A 13,925-nucleotide genomic window follows, 5' to 3' on the forward strand; every position below is an offset into this window, starting at 1 on the left:
GGGAATACCAGGGTTGCTATGCAGAGGCAGGCACTGGCAAACCACCTCCGAACTTCTCTTTGCCTTGAAATCCCTACAAGGTCACCGTAAGTCATCTGTAACTTGAAAGCACTTTCCACCAGTACAAACATGCAAAATTTGCCTATGGTCAAGTCTAATTTCATGCATACCATTTCATGAGTCATGAAAGACAAGAAATAGTATAAATAGAATATCAATATATCAAATTGACATTGTGGCTAAATCTATGGGTACTTCAATCCAGAGAACAGAGCCATGAACAGACAAGACATATCTTTCTTCAAACCTGAAAGGAAAAAAAAAACCAAAATCTAAAAAGAAAGGTTGTTAAAACCTCCAAAGTCATAGAAGTAGCACCTGTAGCTACTTCTATGAGACAAATACCCTCAGTGGGCATTGCTATGTAATTCCAACAGCATTACCAAGTTTCCAACCTTGGCTTTCTTGGACATGATGACACGTCAGAGATTTTGCCAGTGTGGAAGGTTTTTTGTTGCTTTTTTGTTGCATTTGTTACAATATAACAATGTATAGACGATTTGAGCCCATTTGCTGGTAGGGTGGGGTGTACATAGAATAAAATAATAAATAATAATATCATTCTAGTGTTTGGAAGTATGATTCGCTGAAGTGGTCTGGAGGGACACTTTAAAATATTAAGTGAGATTTAGGGCTCTCTGCAGAGTTCTTATGTTAGCCATTGTAGCATTTTTTCCCCAATGTCTCAGCTCTTATTTTGTTGTTGTTGTTGTTGTTGTTGTTAATCTTTTTTAATGGTAAAATGAAGTGTCATCCTGATAGCTTCTTCTTGTGAGATGATGATGTACTGCCAAGGTTAACTGTCAAAGTTAACTGCTAAAGTGCATACATAACACAAAACAAACATTGATGACATTTTTTAAAGGATTACAACTGAGACTGATAGAAGAAGAAAGGAGAGGAAAGGGTGCAGTTACACATTGCTATTCAACCAATCAGAATCCAAGAGATAAAGGGGAGGGCAAAAGGCAGGGGCAGGGCTTACATTAAAGAAAATATTCTGCACTTCAAAACATCTGTCTTTACTTTGATAGAAAAAAAATCAAGGTATATGCCCTGGGAGGAAAAATAGAAAACCTGGGGAAAGACCATTTCTGCATCTAGTGCACCCTTTCACCATGAAGAACACAAAAAATTCTAGGAAGCAGTTTGGTGACTGAATTGGGGTATTTTGACAGTGTGTGCAGAATCTGGAGGATACATTGAAGCTGTATGGAGCCAGAACCAGTGACAAAGCTCCTTGCAGAAAAGATCTGGGATCTGGGAAACCCAGCTTCAAATCACCAGTGTGATATGGAAGCTCACTAGATGATGCTGGGTCAATTATACACTCTAAACTGAGCCTAAAAGAGCTGTGAGGATAAAATGATAGAGAAGAGAATGATGTAAGATGTGCTGAGTCCCTATTGTGGAGAAAAGTGGGGTACAAATCAAGTAAGTAAATCATAAATATAGCTGAATATGGGGGACATATAAAAGGTAGGTTGTTGGAAAGTTGAGAGAGAAGGTGAAAGGGCAAGGGGAAAGGATATGAGATCTTCCAGTAGAAGGGAAAGAGGAAATAGGGTAGGGAAGGCAATAAAGGGGAAAGTGAGGTGCCCCCTCAAAAGTCCTTGTGATTTCCTGACCAGGGCCGTTTCCACACGGTCCAGATATAGAGAGAAACTCCCGCATACTTTCACTCTAAAACCCATCAAAACCCGACAATACCCGACATTACCTGTCTTGTTCCGCCTCCATTTATTCTGCGTCCTTCCGATTTTTGAGCAGTCCGTATGATCCTCTGATGACGATTCCTAACGTTTGGAAACATTCCGCCATCGTGGAAGCCCACCCCCCTTTTCCTTTTTTTTTGTTGCCGCCGCCAGGCAGCCCAACCAATTTTTTTTTAAAGGCACGTTTTGCACAATTTCGTAATTTCAATGGATGAGGGGCACGATATTATGAGTTGGACCCACCGATGGGCATCGCAAAAAATGTTTTTGATCCATGAAAAAAGTGATTTTTCTTTGAGATGCAAAAGAAAAGGTGATTTTTTAAAAAATGGAGAGGCAGATCCCAACGTGCTGTGGGGGGCTGCTTTGATCAGCAGCAGCCTGCAACACCCCTTGCCCCCCCAACTAGCTTTGCCCTTGGCACCCCCGCAGCGCCCCGCAGACCTCCACCCTGCTTGGCTAGGAGCACTGGGGTGAGGGGCTCTCTTCGCCTGTGTGTGGCTGTGAGGAGCGGCTGGTGCTTGGCGGCGTGGGGGGCTGAAGCAGCCACCGGTTGTCGCTGGGCAGGATGACAAGCCGGCGATGGCGCCTTTGGCCGCGGGGAAAAGAGAGGCGGGAGAAGGAGCCGAGGTGGGACGTTGGGGAGAGCGCCTGGAGCTCCTCGAGGGAAGGAAGAAACATTCCACCATTGTGGAAGCCCGCCCCCCTTTTCCTTTTTTTTTGTCGCTGCTGCCAAGCAGCCCAACCATTTTTTTTAAAGGCACATTTTGCGCAGTTTCGTAATTTCAATGGATGAAGGAATGCCAGGGTGAGGGGCTCTCTTTGCCCGTGCGTGGCTGAGAGGAGCGGCCAGCGCTTGGCAACGTGCAGGGCTGTAGCGAGCCGCTGGTTGTCGCTGGGCAGGAAGTGTGTGAAATTTTGTGCCTTGTACAATAAAGAAGCTGATGCTTGACTCTCTCCCTCTTTCATTAAACTGAGAAATCCTTTATACAGTGGGTTGATTTTGTTGTGGAGTACCGGCGATGGCTCCGCTGGGAGGAAAGGAGGCGGCAGCAACACAGGCACCTTTGGCCGTGGGGGCAAGAGAGGCGGGAGAAGGAGCCGAGGTGGGACGTTGGGGAGAGCACCTGAAGCTCCCCGAGGGAAGGAAGGCAGCACAGAAAAACTGCAAAGAAAACGTGGAATGGGTTTTAAGAGTCCTGCTGCTCTGGTGCTTGGAATGATAGCCCCTAATCTGAAGTTTGCCCATAAACCAGTGCCCATAAACCAGTGCAACCAATAGCCTCCGAGAGATTTTCGCGGGCAAAGTAGCAGTCCTATCACAAGCCGTTGTGGGAGGAGCGTCAGGTTTATCTACTGAAATCCCGAACTAATGCAAAACTCAGCTCCCAAACAAAAAAAAAAAGGTGGAGACAGGGGGTGGCCAAGCCGCTCACTGCCCAGCAGTTTCTAATGCCCATGTGGGCTGTTGGGAGAGGAACAATGCGGCACGATGCGGAAGAAGCCGCAATGAGGAGGATGATCGTGGGGTTGTGGGCAGGCGATTCATTGCGCCTGATTCGCGGGATTTTTGACCGTGTGGAAACGGCCCAGGTAACTAGGCCCAGCCCAGCAGCCTGAACCACACAACAGGGCCATTATTTTCTCATGCACAGGCTGCCAGGGGACAAAAAGAAAGAGGGACAACTGAAGACATGGGGGAAGGTAAAGGGGGAGGAGAGAAGGAAACAGAAAAAGGAAGAGGTTATGGGGGTTGCAGGGAAGCAAAGAAGAAATAGTGGTGGGGGTGAGATACTGTCCCACAAGCCTTTGCGGGTATCCTGCTTATATTATGGTAATGCAATTGATTAAATTATCAGGGACTGCATCTGTAATCACTAATGGATCCTATACATCCAAATTTTATACAGGTAGGGAAAAAAGCATTTCTATTATAGAAGGGCATACTTTTCATATCTACCAGTTAATTCCTGTTCCTGCTCTGTGACTGCGATGTGAATTTTTTTCCCCTGTGGGTGATTCTCCTGTATATCTATTCAACTATAAAGCAGAGAGGAATATTAAAAACAAAACAAAACTAGAGGCTGAGAGCTGCTAAATTCTACTCCTCTATCTATTCTTCTTGCAGTGCTGCTGCTTCTCTAGAAGGTAAGTATAACCTTTCTGCCCCAGTCTGTATACTGGAGCAGGCAACACACACACACACACACACACACAAAACGACCCACACATACATATTTGTCCCTGTGCTTTGCAGATGCAATACAAAAACACAATATCTCATGCAACCAGAAACCATTGCTGATATAGAATCAAACCATCACCAAGTCCACAAGTCAGCAATAGGATTGATTTAAAAACTCTAGAAAAGAAGACCTATCAGCACAATCCTTTTCAGCAGCAGACTGTTATCCGGTCTGTATAGCTCTATTGACTGGATAACATCTTTATTGGATACATAAGTCCTCCACTTCCCCTCCTTCCAGTTTCAGTGAACTCTTAGGGTGGAAATACATGTTACTAAGTACATAGGGACACTCAACCTCATTTCATTTGTCCCCCCTCCAACTTTCCATGCACTCACTCACATAATCACACTTCAGTTTGCTCCATGTGAATTCATTCACTCGTTCGATATCAGTTCCTCCTCAACTACTAAAAGTATCCCAGTTTCCTCCACTTCCTATATCTATTCATTGAAATGTAGATCTTGACAGTTTCTCACACCTTAAAGAAATGCAAATCGGCAAGTCAAAGGAGCCTTCAGTACTTGTGCTCACAGCAACAGTGCTGAATTGGTGCTCTGCCCTCTGGACACACTTGCAGACGCAATCACACCAAGGGAGCTCCTGTGAAAGTGGCATTCAAGTGCACAGAGAAAGAAAAGCCTGCACATGAATTAAGGACCGCACACAAAATCCTGCACTTGAGCATCTCCAGATAATCCATAATGTGTATTTCCACTCTTAGTTACAAAGTTAATGGATATATCTAAAGACTTCTGGGCATTAGCAACTTGTTCTTAATTTTCAATTCTGATTAGTTATAACAGCTATATTAGCAAATATATACTTTTTGGGGTGGTGTTAATTAGTCATTAGCTAAAGGTACATTACTATCCTAAGCATGTACATTTGAAGCTCAAGCTGTGAAGTTGTAAAGAGATTAGTAAAAAAACTCTGTGAGGTCTCCATGCAAAGGAAACTTAGAGCTGTATCGAATATCCTACTGCCCAGGAAGGTGAAGAATTAAACAATTTGTATTGTCGAAGGCTTTCACGGCCGGAGAACGATGGTTGTTGTGGGTTTTCCGGGCTGTATTGCCGTGGTCTTGGCATTGTAGTTCCTGACGTTTCGCCAGCAGCTGTGGCTGGCATCTTCAGAGGTGTAGCACCAAAAGACAGAGATCTCTCACTGAGAGATCTCTGTCTTTTGGTGCTACACCTCTGAAGATGCCAGCCACAGCTGCTGGCGAAACGTCAGGAACTACAATGCCAAGACCACGGCAATACAGCCCGGAAAACCCACAACAACCAACAATTAAACAATTTCTTCTCTTTGGCCACACTGGGCTAGGAGGCGGGGAGAAGAGGGAAGACAGAAAATGAGAGAGAGGTCGAGAGAGAGAGAGGTCAAAATGAAGACAAAAAAAAGTCTAAGTAAAAGTACAGGTTATTTCTCCAGTTAATGAATTCTCTCTTATTTTCCACTAGTTATTCGACTCTATTTTCATTATATGTCCTTGCTTTCCATACAACACCTCTTTGTTCTCATTATTTTATTCATTCCTTGTCAAGACCATACTCTTCTTTCTTTTTTTCTCTGAACCCATATCCTGTCAAAACATTTTCTCTCAAAGAAAAGAAAGCATGTTTCTCTGCCAACTGGAAGGGATAAATGACTGAAAACCCAAACCATTTACTTCATTTTAGGCAAGCCGTCCAAATTGAAAAGAAGTTAATTGATATACTAACGATGGCCTGAATTTCCTGCATTCTATTAGGCAAACCAATCCTTGTGCTCCTTCCTATTATAATTGGTAAGTGGAGGAAATACACATATGTATTTTATGCTAACTGTGAATTGGAAGTATTCCAGTACCGGCTGAACAACATGCAGCCTTGACACCAAATTAAGTTGTAGCATTTTTGGTATATTGAAATAAATTTAAATCCTTTTTTAAAAAAGAAATAACTTGAAATGCTGTAGTTGGCAGATTTTTTGTAATGATGGCTGCTGTCAGACAGCTGTAGGCAGGTTCCTAGGTTCCCCTGTTCCTGGTGACCCTGATATCCCTGTACTCCTGGTATCCCTTGCCTCTCCTCTTTCTTTCAGTGCTGCTGGGGAAGTGCTGTGGCTCAGTGGGAGCTTTGCATGCACCTTGTTCCAGGTTCAGTCCCTGCCATCTTCATTTTAAAAGATCAGGTAGTAGATGTGGAAGATCTTAACAGGACACCCTGAAGAGCTGCTGCTAATCAGATAATATTACTTGCCCTTTATAGACCACTAGCCTGACTCAATACAAGGCAGCTTCTTGCATTCAATCAATGTGAACTACTTCTGCCCTGATTGTCAACTGAGCTAGGGTTACATTTGGCTCACTAGCGTGTTTATTTTCCAGTGAATCAGTTATGTTGCTGAGTCACCAGGAATCTTCAGATGTTAGAACTCCTAACAATAATTAACAGTGAGCCAGATTCTTTAGAAATACATTGGCCATACTGCATATAGGGAAGTTTTGCCTGAGCAAGCCAGTTTGGTGTAGTGGTTAAGAGAGTGGAACTAATCTGGAGACCTGGGTTTGATTCCCCACTCCTCCTCTTGAAGCCAGCTGGGTGACTTTGGGTCAGTCACAGCTTCTAGGGGCTCTCTCAGCCCCACCCACCTCACAGGGTGATGATTGTTGTGGCGATAATAATAACATTTTTTGTAAACTGCTCTGAGTGGCCGTTCAGTTGTCCTGAAGGGCAGTATATAAATCGAATGTTGTTGTTATTATATTGCCCTTCTAAAAATTAGATGGACATAGCAGAAGCCATAGGAGAATTAACACCATTAATAAAAAGACAGTTTCAGCTCAGGCAAATATTTTGCAGCACTATAAACTTTATTAATAATGAAATACACAACAGAAAAAAGATGAGAATCTAATATATTCCCCTGTCTTTTATGCATGCAACTTTCTTTGATATTCTTTCTAGCTTGGCCAATTCCCATAATAATGCTACCACATTCTAATCCAAACCAAAGTTAATAGCAAAAAAGAATTGTTGGTGCAATTACATTTGTTAGTGTTTGGAAGAATTTACCCAAGATTGGATAAAATGCTCAACCAAATGTGATGTTTAAATTATATTGGCTAAAACCTTGCGAATGTTGAATGGAAAAGTACTACAGAATGTAAACGAAATGGAATAGAGACAATAAATCTTTTCCAGCCTCACAAATCTATGATTTATGCTTCCTTTCTTCAATAAAGATGTGCAATATTCTGTATGTTTTTTCTTTCAAATACTGTTCAAAAATACTATTCAAATATAGGAAAGAATTATGTATTGTAGTAAAAAAAATGGCTTATAAAATTGATTTGATCTGCCCAGGTATCCCAGTAAGAAATATGCTACTCAACACAATGTACTATATTAGGTGACTTACAATTTTTCAGGGCACAAAAGTTTAACACCTCAAAAGATTCATGTACCAACTTAAAGGATACCTGATTTAACAGCTTCTCCTCCCTCTACTCTGTTCTTGGAGGCACTTGCAGCAAATATGTTCAGTTTGATAAATGCAGCTCACAATGTTAAGTTGAGCTTAATTCAATCAGTTTATTACTTTTCTTTGTTGGACTGTGGTCTTAGAAAAGAAAATAACTGATATATTTATTTTAACTTTCTATCCCACCTTTCCTAAAAGAACCAAGGATGGTATATTCCAGTTTTTCCTCACATCTACTTTTCTGAGAATGTTGCTACCCACATTTTATCCCTTCCCCTCTGCCTTTTAATCATCACAGCTACCATCTTGGTCTTAGATTCACAAAACCCTTTGAACGCATGTATATATTTCTTTCCCCTCCTTTTTTGGAAGAGGCTATAATTTCTCATACTACATCAAGTTTGAAGAGTAGGTTGTTTGTGGATTCATGGGCTGCTTTTGGATTGGTGCATCATAAGCCCTATTCTATTGCATTCATGGGGTTTCATCTGCAGCCCATCTGCAGTAAGACAAAGGAAGAGTTCATTCATATAGTTTCTCCACAGAGATGGTTAAGCACTGGGATCATTCATATTTCCAAAAGAGGAGCGATCTAAGAGTTCTTTGCATATTACTCCAGAAGAACATAAAGAGGAATGCAGTTCCTGGTAAGTCACCTTAGCTTGAGCGATATTTACTTTGGTGTAGAGAGAGTGTTAGTAGGCAAAAGAAAGGTGAATAAAATGATCTGTTCAAATAAAGGAATTTCTCTAAAAAGAGTTGCAGTTAGTTTAACCAGTTTTTTAAAAAAGTTTTTCATACATCATTCCTGGGTCTCACAGCAGCTCCAAATAAAAATCTACTTTCTGTTTGCAATGCATGATGTTTCTAGTTCCATCGCAGTGGTCGCACAGGCCATTTCTGGTCCTATCATGTGTTTTTACTTTTAAAAAATAAACCAGCTTCACCAAAGTTTGTCGGAATTTTGTTCCAGAAAGGGAACTTTCAGAATGTTAAGGGACAATTGCAGAGGAAAATCTTTGAAGACATCTTGGAGGTGAAAGAGAGTTAGGTTGTGTGTTATTCCACATAGGCAAGTTTTATTTATTTAATTGATTTACAAAATTCATACTCTGCTTTGTGGGGTGGGAAGAGGCAACACCCCAGCTGGATGAAACAAAAAGGGCCCATCCCCACCAACTTACTCAGAGCCAGGAGCCCCGAACTATTGACAGCAGCCAGACTTCTCCTGGGAGTGGCCCTACAAGAGCTTGGTGGTGGTCTCCAGCCTCACCCAGACTACCCAGAAGTAGAAATAGGTGGTGAAAGCAGGTGAGGCACAGATGGAGGTGGGGAGTGCTGCTGACACCAAGGCAATCAGGAGGAAGGGTGAGGCAGGAAGACAGAAGAGTGACAACTGAGATGAGAAGCGGACAAGAGGAGGAAAGAGAAAGGGAAAGAAAGATAGAAGAGGAGGGGACAGAACAGCAAAGAGAAGGAGAAGAGGCTGGAGCGGACTGATATTGGGGTAAGGGAGGCAGCCTGATGGACACCACCCCTCCATGGCCTAGTTTACTTGAAGAAAGGAGTAGTACCATCCAGGATTGAGACCCATCATTTAAGAACTGGCTGTCAAGTGGAATCATATAACACAACTGGAACCTAGAAAAGAGAATAACAATGTTATCATTACTGAGTTCTCAAGAGCTTGCACATCTATCTTTCCACCCTCATCAGGGCCACCAAGGCAGTCAACAGATTAAAAACACGTTTAAGATGTTTAAGAATACATCTTAAAAACCCTTAAAATCAAACAAATACACATCATCAAACAATTGAAACCAAGCTAAAATACACATACATATACATAAAGTTGTACTGTTAAAGCAATAGCAAAAGCAAAGACTCTCTCCATGGCTTAGAACACATCACTGATTCAAGAAGCTGAAGAAGCTGTCTTGGAAATCACAGTAATGAAACAAGGCAGCTTCTTAAAAGTCCAATTAGACAACTACTAGCCACTAGGGATCCTAAAACTTTGCTGGATGAAACTGAAGGTATGCAACTTCAACATTCAAATGGAAGTATTTATCAGTACAGTATACTGGGAATTTGCTGGGAAACTATACAGAAACTGGGAAAGAGTTTATGCGCCTGATCTTATTTCAAAGACTGACTGATGTTTATAATTTGTTTGTAATGCAAGTCAGCAGAGGCTGTGCAGTATATTATTTTGGAAAGAAGCAAATGTTTTGTTCTAGAAACAAGAGGAGAATATTTATTTGTAAAAAAAGAAGAAGACTTCAGTGTATTGTTTAGGAACTGACGTGGCTTTCACGCAATAGCTGATCCTTCTCTCTCTTGAGATCACACAATAATCCTACCAGTTGTTAAATAAGAACATCAGATTCTATTATCTTTTCTGTTACAGTTAGAGGCCCTGTAAAATTAAATATTTGGAATAGAGTTTTCAAGGAAGAGCTGTGCACTGTTAGTGAAAGAAGTCCAATGGACCATGTTAAATCAGGGAAGCTTTTTTTTTTTTTAAAGTGTCATTTATAGCTGGCATTGTAATGGAACATACTGAAGTGAATTACTGAGAAAAGTATTGGAATCCATTATTTTCTTCTGAATGAAATGTATTGGGTTCTGAATGGCTTTCAGAATGTATTGAAGCAAGGGTGATCAGCTGCTTACAGGATTCTGTTTAGGAATAATTTCCAAATGGGATCCCAAGTGTCTTTGTAGTCAATGTGCCCCAACATTAACTTTAAAAATATTCACATTCAACATCCAACACAGCGACTATTACAGAATTTAAAAACTGCACACATTTGTAAAAAGGTAGATAAAGCTAGTCCCCCTGTGCAAGCACTGAGTCATTACTGACCCACTCTGCGCGGCTGAGTGGTAAGCTGCAGTACTGCAGCCCAAGCTCTGCTCACGACCTGAGTTTGATCCTGGCAGAAGCTGGGTTCAGGTAGCCGGCTCAAGGTTGACTCAGCCTTCCATTCTTTTGAGGTCAGTAGAATGAGTACCAAGTTTCCTGGGGGTAAAGTGTAGATGACTGGGGAAGGCAATGGCAAACCACCCCGTAAAAAGTCTGCCAAGAAAATGTCGTGATACAACGTCCCCCCATGGGTCAGTAATGACTCAGTGCTTGCACAGTGGACTACCTTCACCTTTACACATTTGTAACCCAGTTCATAATCTGTTTTTATGAATTGACCTAATAAGTTTCATATTTGTTTTAGTATATCCTTGAATTTGCTTTGTGTTATGGCAAGGAGTGGTGGAATTTTATAGGAAGAAAGATCTCATGGAAATCAGACTTGGATTGTTGATGCTGGAAAGTGGAATTTGTAATGCAGTCCTAAACAGAGTGACACCCTTCTCTGCCTGTTGAGCTCAACTGGCTTAGAAGGATACAACTATGCTTAGGGTTGCATTATTAAAATTCTCCTAGCCACTCAAAGGGGACCAGGAATGTGGACTCCAGGTTTCCATGTTGGAAGGGCATTCTCACCTCTTCCACATCCAACCCCAACAAATCCTCAAACTGATATAGATGCAGAGGAGTTAGCCGTGTTAGTCTGTGGTAGCAAAATCAGAAAGAGTCCAGTAGCACCTTTAAGACTAACCAATTTTATTGTAGCATAAGCTTTCGAGAATCAAGTTCTCTTCGTCAGATGCATGATACAGAGACTGGTCAAATATAGAAGAGGAAGGAGGAGAAGAGGAGGAGAGAGAAGAGGCAATTGGGGGGGGGGGAGGGGAGGGAGCAACCAAAACATTCCTTTGCTAGTATATGTAAACATCTCCTTTTGGTGTGTGGATCAGTTGGCTTCAAAGGAGTTTGCCCTGTTAGTTTGTAGCAGCCAAACAGCTAGACCATCCAATTCCAATGCAGTATGAGCCTTCGATAACCACAGCTCTCCCTGCCAGATGCATCTGACAAAGAGATCTGTGGTCCCCAAAAGCCCACGCCAGGTGCCACTGAGCTCCCCCAGACCCCGCCTCTGTAAAGGAAATCTGTTACCTGTGATAATGTCCCTATTCATAGTCCCTATTCAGTCCCAGCTTGACAGAGTCAAATTTGCATATGAATTCCAGTTCAGCAGCCTCCCATTGGATTTTGTTTTTGAAAGGTTTCTGTTGAACTACAGCGACCTTTAAGTCTTTGATTAGGTCTACCAGGACATTCCATCAAAGACTTAAAGGTCGCTGTAGTTCAACAGAAACCTTTCAAAAACAAAATCCAACGGGAGGCTGCTGAACTGGAATTCATATGCAAATTTGACTCTGTCAAGCTGGGACTGAATAGGGACTATGAATGGTTATCACATTATCACAGGTTATCACATTATCCTCTTCTCCTCCCTCCTTTTCTATATTTGACCAGTCTCTGTATCATGCATCTGACGAAGAGAACTTGATTCTCGAAAGCTTATGCTACAATAAAATTGGTTAGTCTTAAAGGTGCTACTGGACTCTTTTTGATCAAACTGATATAGCTCTTTTCTTTCATCCTTCCATTCTTGGTTCCCTCCCTCCAGGTTTTGCTTCTCTAGCCTACAGGCCAATGGAGCATCCAGACAGCTATTGATTTGGCCTTCTATACTAGCACCCTCCTTTCCTTGACTTTGCCATGATTAGGGATCACCAACTATTTAAGTGTCTTCGATCTGCATTCATCACATTAGCAATCTTATGCAGTTGATAGGAAATACTTTTTGTTTCTTGAGAAGGAAAGGTTTGTGGAAGGCAAATGTTTGGATACAACAATGATCTGAAGTGCTGTTTCACCAGTAAGGCCAGACCCCAACCTTCACTGGTCTCCTATGAAACTCACTTGCTTTTTGGAGCTTATCCATTCAACTTGGGAAGGATATAAAGTAAAGGGGGAGGGTAGTCTAGAACATAAGAACCTGATCCTCCTGCTATGAGGCATAGCTTTCCTACCAGCCGCAGTGATCTCAGTTCAAGCTTCTTAATTCATTTTGTATTCCAAACCATTCCAAAATTAACCTCAGTAGCTGCAAACACTCCCCACATCATTCCTGAAAACTGTAATTAGGGCTTAACCAGTCCATTATTTGACCGAAGCTAATTTATATGCCCCCTCCCAAGCCAAGTGGAGAAAGCAAAATTAGTCCCTTATCTAGGCCAAATTGAGAAAAGAACACCCCCAAACCTGCTGCTTGGCCTTGAAGCAACCATCTAATCACCCCACCTTGTCATTCTAATGAAGTATAGAATGAAAGGCCAATGCAGTGGCTTTGTTTAAATATGTCACTTCCTGCCATTCCCTGACTGGTCAGAGTACACAAGGCATCTACCTGCACTCCTGCCCAGCCTCAGGCAAGGATCAAACATATATGGAGAATAATACAGTTTTGGTACATCCTTAATGATGTTAAATTTCAAGACAAGTATTATTAGAAGGTAGCTATTATTTAAGAATCAGATGATACATATTGCAAAATATTCTGCTGTATATATGAAACATTACAATCTATAGTTTAGGTATGGTCTTTTATCCATTAATGTATTTTTTCATAATTGTGTTTACTCATGCAAGCCAGTCCAAATAATTACCATGAAAAACATTTAAAGTGATTTTCTGCTTTTTTTTAAAAAAAAACAGAACCATAGCAATTAACCTTTTGATGCAAGAGCAGAGAAAGGTTATGTGGCTGAAGAGTTCACTCCTAATTACAAGCCAAGGAAAGTCTGCAACAATTGGATGCTATGCTTTTGAAAATGACTAAAAATAGTTATTTTCTTTGTTACTTCATTGATTGTATTATACAGTGCAATGCTCATATTCAGACATTTCTTCTTGCCTATGCCAAAGCTCTTTAAAACTTTTAAAGAGGAACCAATCTAGTGAAATATTATGGCTCCAATGGCAGAGTGAATGATATGTGCCTCTAAAATCCAGGAATTAGATCCAACTGTCATTTTCTGTGTATATAACCAGCAGAAGAGGAAGGGGTAATTTCTGTTGATTTCCAATCCCACTACAACTCACTAAGGCTGCTCTGAGAGGACGGGGGGGGGGGTCTACCATGGGAGAAGTAATCAGCAAAAATCATCTCTCTTCTACTGACAGAAAATTACCTTTGGATCTAATCATATAGATCTGACTTACAATTTTGTAGCTTTTTCATCCCCACAGAATGAGCCTTTCTAGAAAAGATATCTACCATTACCTTCTAGTCCCCTTCATAATCCATCTCTACATGAACACCAAAATGTTTCCAGTTTTCTCTCAAGGTGTTCCCTGCTGTCTAAATCATTATATGTCCAAATTCTTTCTCCTTTCCCATCTCCTCTTCATATTTTCCTGTATCCAGCATTTTACCTATAGTTTTTTTCCCCAAATACTTTTCAGATCCATCTTCCTTATTCATTTCCCCTGAATATTTTACTTCTCATTCTACCTCTCACA

This window comes from Eublepharis macularius, chromosome 4 (assembly GCF_028583425.1).
Source record: "Eublepharis macularius isolate TG4126 chromosome 4, MPM_Emac_v1.0, whole genome shotgun sequence".
Classification (NCBI taxonomy): domain Eukaryota; kingdom Metazoa; phylum Chordata; class Lepidosauria; order Squamata; family Eublepharidae; genus Eublepharis; species Eublepharis macularius.